At 41.7% G+C, this 8,513-nt stretch overlaps 1 long non-coding RNA gene across 1 annotated transcript in view; it reads left to right on the top strand.

Annotated features, from left to right (window-relative positions):
- The window catches only part of LOC128348785 (uncharacterized), a 36,073-nt gene extending 29,523 nt beyond the window's left edge, over window positions 1-6,550 (top strand). The window contains exon 3 of the long non-coding RNA XR_008318329.1: window positions 6,358-6,550. This is a non-coding gene — a long non-coding RNA (uncharacterized LOC128348785). The remainder of the gene's footprint in view (window positions 1-6,357) is intronic.
- Window positions 6,551-8,513: the final 1,963 nt, after the last annotated feature.

Below are 8,513 nucleotides of genomic sequence, written 5' to 3'. Positions count from 1 at the left end.
ACCACAGTTGCCACTTCAAAATTGCTCCTTTTTTCATTCATTTTGGCTGCCCAGAAAGTGAGCCACTTAGTAAGGGAAATGTATTTTCGATAAATACAATCACAGCTCTCAAATTCATTTTACTATGTGATTGTGCTTGCTCAAAACCCGGATTAGGTTAAATGCCAGCAACATGCTGTTTAGTGACTCTGCACTGTAGTGAAATATTATTATTGTGCTTGATATAATGTACTTCAGTACCTGATTAGAGCTAAGTATTTTTTAATCACAGTAAGGCTGTTTTCGTGGGCAGCCAAGCCCAGGCTTAGACAGCCAAGCCTGGACTTGGCTGCCCATGAAAACTGCCAGGATCCACATGGATCTTTTAGCCAGGGGTTAACAGGGCGCTCACTCTGAGCTATACTGGTAGCCGACTCAGAGCTATACTGGTTAAGGGGAATCAGGTGACGATTCCCTTTTATCAGTTCAGGTAGAGGCAGTGGGGCCTTTCCTATGTAGAGAGGGGGTGGGAGGGGATTAAAATGTACTTACAAGTATGAGCTGTGGCAGCAGCTGTGGGGAAGGGGGGCGCTCCTCTCCACCCCTGCCGGCCTCCCCCTGAGTAGCGCAGGCTAGTTTGGGCCTGGTTTGTGCCCAGTTCAGGCATCCGTACGGGCATGGAGATCACTAAAATGGCCTCCACAGATGCGTAGAAGTCATTTGCGTGGCCACACAAATTGCACAGTCACACAAATGGCCTCTGTGCAAATGTGGAGGCAATTTTAGTGACCTCCAGGCCTGTGCAAAGCCAAAACTGGGCCCAAACCTGGCCCAGGCTACTCTGGGGGAGGCTGGCAGGATTGGGGGAGCCACCGCCCCCACGTGGCTGCCACAGCCACCGCTAATACTTGTAAGTACATATTTACTCCCTTTCTACCCCCTCTATATGTAGGAAAATCTCCACCCTACCCCTGCCAGTACTGGTAAAGGGCATCTCACTTGATTTCCCTTTACCAGTATAGTTCCAAGCCTGTCGAGGTGGCTCAGTTTGAACTCAAACCAGGTCCGGCTCGACCAGGCCCAAACTGAGCTGTTCCAGATTCAATCCAAACTGGCAAATCCGGTTTTCTGCACACCCCTACTACCCAACCACCCATGTGATTGTGTGAATGGCCCCAGTGAGTTTTCAGGATGGTATGAAATACAAAACCTAAATACATTTCTCTACTACTCTTCCCCAGTTTAATAATGTGTATTAAATAGGTATGAAAGAAGATGCTGCTTTGAGTGTCTAATGAGTGCTGATTGGTTTTTACTGGACGTGGAGCAAGAGGCAGAGGCTGGCTGGGAGAAGAGAAAGTAAAGACCCAGGAGAGCTGGACCTGTATCTTGACCTCTTATGGAGGAAGGGGGCAGAGCTTTTGCACTAAAGAAAAGAAGTTGCTATATGGAGTGGCTGAGGAGGAGGAAGCATTCCAATTAAAGATCTTGCAGGCTGTATCTGAGTGGGTGGGTGAAGCAACTTTGCCATCTTCACTTGTTGCCTTTGGAAACCGCAACTCAGTATCCACAAGCTAGATTCCTGTAGAGCAAGGGTCAATTCTCACTTTTAGTTTAAGTGATAATCAATGTGTGATAAGTTTATCTCCGCTCTGGGTAATTGCCTGAAGTGATAGACGATATATGTGATAATCAATTGCTTTAAGATTGCTGGATTGATTAGGTCTTCCTTTCAAGACTCAAATACACCCTGTAGTTTCTGAGCCAACTTTTGAAGTACAAACTTTACAAAGCTTCTTCAATCTGCACTGCTCTTCTACAAAGTAATAAGAAATGGGTGTTAAATGAGTCCCCCCCTGGAAAGTCATAGCACTTTGTAGAACCTTCCATATTGTTAAACAATCATAATAGTTGATAGGAGGGTCCAATTTAAATTAGCAAGCAAGCTCATGCTTGACTGCTTTACCATTTTTTAATTGCTCTGCTCTTATTCATTATAGCTCCATTCACAAAGGATGCTTCCAGATGGAAGATTTTTCAGGTGTCACAGATGCCGACTCTACATGCCCGACACTGGCAAAGTGAACTGTGCCAATCCCTGAGTTAATCACTATAAATTCAAATGGCAAGCAGCAAATAGGATCAGTGTGGGTGGCACAATTCAAAACAGACATCTGCTTTCTTGGTATCCATTGCAACACTGCTTTCTTCCCTTCTAGTTTAGCACTTCATGGGGAAAAACAACTATAGGTGCAGTTGCTCTCCAAGAAGATTTTAAATGGGTCCTAGCTCAGGGTCCTAGCTCAGTGGTATAGCATTTGCTTTGCATGCAGAAGGTTCCAGGTTCATTCCCTAGCATCTCCAGCCCTACTCTCCAGGTAGAGCTGGGAAAAGATCTTGCCTGAAACCTTGGAGAGCCACTGCCAGTCAGTGTAGACAATACTACACTGTACATCTACAGCAGGCCTGCTGAACCTTGCCCCCCCCCCAGCTGCTTTTGGACTACAACTCCATAATCCCCAGTCACAGTGGCCAACAGCCAGGGATTATGGGAGTTGTACACCAACATCTGCAGGAGGGCCAAGGTTGAGCAGCCCTGATCTATAGTCTACTGCTAGATGGACCAATGGTCTAACTTGGTATAAAACCACTTCCTAAATAATATAAGTACCTTTACAAGTACTTAAATAATAATTGTTTGACTTAAAATGGACAGCTACTCAGCCAATAATAGACAATCATGCCTCTGGATGGTGGTGACCAAGGAGTTCACCAGTTAACTGTACTTGGCCCAATCAAAAACTCAGCAGTGCTTTGCAGTACTCTACAGGGCTGCACTGCCTGCCGCAACGCCAACAAAAGAAAAGCATACCTGGAGTCCAGAGAAGACTGCACAGCTATTTAACCAACCATTTTTATTTTCTTATTTACAAAGAAATACACAATCACTAAATCTAATTTCACATGCAAATATATCCCTATATCTTTATGTTAATCCATACATGATATGTAAACGCTTTGCCTTATGTATGCACAAAAGTAAGTTCAAAAAGTCAGAATCAAAGCCAGATACCCTAAAGAATGCATTAATGTAAAATACAACTGGCCTTCATTGGCACAAATCCTTAGTTATCGCCACCATGTATTTGATATGCAGGTAACAGCAAAATTTTAATAGTCTTTAACCAGCCTTACCTTTGGTTTTATGGTTTCCTTCCTCTTCTGAGCATATGCCACCCCTTTCTGTTGTTAAACAGCTGTATATTAGATTATGTAAACATGCAGGTACCTTTCCTGTAACATGATTATTTATTTATTTATGTGTCTGTTTGTTTGTTTGTTTGATTTATTTGATTTATATAACTCCTGACTTCAGAGGCCCCAGCAGTTCACAAAAACAAAGACAAAGAAGACCAGCGATTCAAACAAGCATTGAAAAAGCTAACACATTCAGAAATTACAGCAATTAAAAAAATCTAAACAGCGTTAAAAAATTTAAAACTCAGAAATTACTAAAAGCCTGGCTTTTTAAAAAATGTGACTTAAGGGCTCTTTTGAAGGCTGGTAAAGATGTTAAACCACAAATGTCTATAGGGAGCACATTCTAGGGTTGTGCGTTTTGAATTTTTTGTGTTTCAATTTGGACCGAATCCAAAACACCCCCAATTCGGATTTTGTCTGAAATTAAGCCTTATGAAACACCTTTGATTTGGATCTGAATTAATCAGAATCTGAATTAATTTGGATTTAAAAATGGGTCATGTGGACAAAAGAGTGAGTGCGGGTTGTAGTGCCCAATAAGTGGAAGCTACCACAAAAATTTCAAAGGAATTGGGCAAAGGGCTGATTTTTTGTGAATATTTTAAGTTTGCGCATCTTTAAGAATTCTTCCCATAGGGAATAATGGAGCTTTCAGCAGACGCATAGCTTCGCATCAGGGGGTAAGGGTTGGCCCACAGCAGGGTGTTGTGGGTGGTGGTGCCCAGTGGGCGCAAGGAAGCTACCACAATTATTTCAAAGGAATTGGGCAAAGGTCTGATTTTAAATTGATTTCTGGATTGCTTTATAACAGGTGTAATATGGTCTCTCTGAGACCAGTCTAGCCACTGCATTTTGAACCAACTGAAGTTCCCGAACCACATACAAAGGCAGCCCCATGTAGAGCGGATTGCAGTAGTCAAGCCTACAGGTTACTAGAGAGAGCACAACAGTTCTGAGATCATTATCCTCAAGGAATGGACACAGCTGTCATATCAACCAAAGTTGATAAAAAGTGTTCCTGGCATAGCCTCAACCTGAGAAACCAAAGTGAGGCCTGGGTCCATAAGCACTCCCAAGCTATGTACCTGTTCCTTCAGGGGTCTATGCCATATGATGATAATGATGATGATGATGATGATGATGCCATGGAGAAATAGATTTGGGTGTCATCAGCATATTGGTAACACCCTGCTCCAAATCTCGCCCAGCGGTTTCATGTAGATGTTAAAAAGCATCAGAGACAGGATGGAGCCCTGAGGGACACCATACAATAGCTCTCATTTCAGAGAGCAACTATCTCCGAGTGACACCATGTGTAATCTACCAGAGAGATAGAAACGGAACCACTGCAAAGCAGTGCCACCTATTCCCAAATCCCCCAAGTTATTCAGAAGGATACCATGGTTGATAATATTGAAAGCCGCAGAAAAGTCAAAAAGAACCAAGAGGGTCACACACTCTCTGTCCATTCCTTGGCAGAGATCATCTATCATGCCGACCAAGGCTGTCTCCATCCCATAGCCTGCTCTAAAGCCAGTTTGAAATGGATCTAGATAATCAGTATCATCCAAAACTGCCTGGAGTTGATCAGCCACCACCCTCTCAATTAACTTGCCCACCCAGGGGAGGTTGGAGACTGGTCTATAATTATCCATCACTGAGGGCTCTATAGCAGGCTTCTTAAGCAAAGGTCTCACAGTTGCCTCCTTCAAACATGGAGGCATCCTTCCCTCCCTCAGTGAGGCATTTTTGTTAGTAATCAGAGTATTGGTTCTAAAATAAGATGTGACAGAAATTTTCTTCATCAACTTTATACTTATCTTGCAATATGGCTTCTGCAAAGTAACCCACCTTGCAGATTTGCACTGTCTACCAGCTATGTCCTGGTGAGCACTGCATTTATGCAAATTGAATATGAATTATTATATGTTGTGTCAATGGAGTAATACAACTAATTGGGGTCTTCTGTGTCATGCTGTATTTTAAATGTATTTGTCACTGTTATATGGTCATGATTGCTCTAAGATTACATTTAAATTGTGTCATTTTAGAGTTGAACGGTGTGTTCAGGGAAAAATGCATATGGTGTAGCCTTCCTTAAACTGCAGTTGTTCAGGTGGGGAAATGCATAATTAAGTGCTCATTCTGAACCAAAAGAAACGGTTGCATTAAAAAAAAAAAAAAACAACCTAGCATGTTTCTCTAGAACCCATTTCCCTAATATTCCTGTTCTCTACAGACAGGAAGATTTTGAATCACCCCCATCCCTCAATTTTGATGTGTTACTGTACCAGAAGGATTGTACCCCATGCTTTTTCTGGATGTGTCAGTCAATCCTAATAAACACATTTCAGAATGTTTCCAAAACCCCACACTGACCTGTATTGCAAATTAGGTTTCTGGCATACCTAAAACACAGATTGTGTTAGTTATCAATTGACACAGTGCATTAAACATTGGTTAAACTGAGAGCTGTTTTAAGCTTTGGGAAGAATTGTAATAATAATTTTAAAAGGCCTCACTCACCTTTTGTGGCACAAGGTCACTAAGTTCATTCCAGGCAGGGTTTTTCATTTCAAAACAATTTCGTAATTGCAGTTCTAAAGGTTGGGTGGCACTTTGTTCCTAGGTTGTACTGCCAGTAATTGTAAATTATAATTAAGTGTATTTCATAAGATTGTTTTTTAATTGTAGGGCATGTCTCAGTGTATGTTAGGCCATAAAATTAAGAGTCCATTTGAGCCAGTCAGAAAATACGAAGCGAAGTTTGGATATATTCCTGACTAATCCAAACCACAAACACTATAATTGTACATCATTCCTTCTACAATATTGCTTTTTCTTGGGTGTCTGGAAACCTCTTTACTGTTTTTACTACAAAAGGTTTACTATTCATTAATCCCTCATTTAATAATAGAAGGATCAATAAAAGGTTTTGAGATCTTACAGCATTTTATGAATATATATATATATATATATATATATATATATATATATATGAGAGCATTGCTAGGACTGAGATTGGGGGACTAAGTTCATATGACCCATCAGCTAGGAAGTTTACTGGGCGACTCTGGGAAAGTCCCATCTCTTAGTCTAATCTACTGTGCCTCACAGGTTGTTATGAAGATAAAGAAGAGGAAGAACCAAGGATGATATCCTGAATTTGCTGAAGAAAGAAGAGGATATAAATGGAAGAAATAATCTTATGATAAGCAATCATCATAAATTGTCACTGGCTGACATTCTCCACAGCCCTCTTTTCATCACCTTCCTTCACCTAGAGAGCTGCAGAGAATGTCAGCCACCATTTCAGCTAATTTGTTTAACCTAGAGATCTGCAGACAATTCACAGAAACAAACATGAGAGGCAGATTAAAGCAACTGTGTGCAAGGCAATCTGTGAGACAATTCATTTGGACTCATCTGCTTACCACACAGTTACTTCCAGTTTCCATGACGCCTTGGCCAAACCACCAAAAAGGGGCTTGCAGAAGCATGGGAATAGATGGGCTAGCCCACACATTAGGGTTGACTGTTCCACCATATGAGAAGTTCTTAATATGTTATTTCTTGTTTAGCTGAATCAGTCCTGAATGGCACATTATGTTCTGCCTAAATTTTCACTAGCAAGATGCCCATAATTATGTTGAATGAGATATGTAAGGCAGAAAGCCTGTATATTGTCATGATCCAATGGAAAGAGCATTGCTCGTACCAGTACACTGCCCTTGATTATAGTAATGACTGATAAGAGTGCCAGATTTTGCTTCACATAAACTATGCTTCAGATTGAAACCCATAGAATTGTCCCGTAGAATTCAACGATAGTTAATGAAAATCAACCCTAGCTCTTCCATGCCATATATAGTTCCTCCATCCACAAATATGCTAGAGTTTGATAGAACCCTCTGAATACCCTAGAGTTTGATAGAACCTGGACTGTCACAGACAGTTTGAATAGACCATTCTGGATGGAGGTCACACTTCCCCAGGAACAGGAAAGCAACCTGGGAGTAGGGGTGTGCATGGAACCGGCTGGTTCAGTTCGAGTCTGAACCAAACCTGAACCGGACAGGGCAAGTTTGGCCTGGCACCCCCTTGAACACTCCCCCCTCATTTGGTTTGGTCGGGGGGGGGGTTCACAATATTTTTTAAAATAATATTTTTTTTTATCACTTACCTCCTCTGGAGGACTTCCTCTAGGTGGCGGGGGTGGGGGTTCCCCCTCCCTCCACCAGCCTCCCTGCCACCCTAACCAGCTGTTCAGCATTGAACCTATTTGCAGACCACTATGTGGGTGTGCTTCTGGATCTCTCTGGTGTCTCAGCTTGAGGCAGTGGCCAGAGGTGCTTTTTATCAGCTTTGGCTGATATGCCAGCTATGTCCATTTCTTGAGATAAACAACCTCAGAACAGTGGGGCATATGCTGATAACCTCCAGACTTGACTACTGCAATGCACTCTATGTGGGGCTGCCTTTGCCTTTGAGTACCCAGAATGTTGGGGGCAATATGCTAAATCATTGTAAACCGCTTAGAGAGCTCCGGCTATAGAGCGGTATATAAATGTAAGTGCTATTGCTATTTGTATGAAGTCCGGAAACTGCAGTTGGTACAGAATGTGAAAGCCGGGTTGGTCTCTAGATCATCTTGAAGAGACCATATTACTCCTATATTAAAAGAACTACACTGGATGCAGATAAGTTTCCAGGCAAAATACAAGGTGCTGGTTGTAATCTATAAAGTCCTAAACAGCATAGAGCTCAGGGATTCTAAGAGAACATCTTCCTCACTATGAGCCTCATTGCCTATTGAGATCATCTAGAGAGGTTCCTCTGCAGTTGCCACCAGCTCGACTTTTCCTAACATCAGTGGTGGGTCCAACATACATATTGTGAGAAAGATTCTGCTACCAGAAAAATTAATGATTTAATTTTTAGGGTTATGTTCTGGTTTATAATGAGAATGGCCCACCACAACTTTAAATGTTCTGAATGATGATTAAATCTTGAAATGAAAGTATGATATCAAGCAAAATTTGCCATCTGATGATATTGTGTTACTTAAGCATTAGTAAATATAGGTCATTCATAGATCATTGCCAATGCTGTATATCCGGAGGAACTATTTTTGCTTAAACAGTAGAAGCTTTCAAGATGACAGGCACTCTGTACTAACCATAATCATAGAGATGAGCCTGGGATCTTGCAAGTTGCAACCTCTTCTGCAAGCTAGGAACAATCACACTTGGGATGTAAAATTTGTTTTACCT

This window comes from Hemicordylus capensis, chromosome 3 (assembly GCF_027244095.1).
Source record: "Hemicordylus capensis ecotype Gifberg chromosome 3, rHemCap1.1.pri, whole genome shotgun sequence".
Taxonomy (NCBI): Eukaryota; Metazoa; Chordata; class Lepidosauria; order Squamata; family Cordylidae; genus Hemicordylus; species Hemicordylus capensis.
This window is presented reverse-complemented; position numbering and strand designations above follow the sequence as displayed.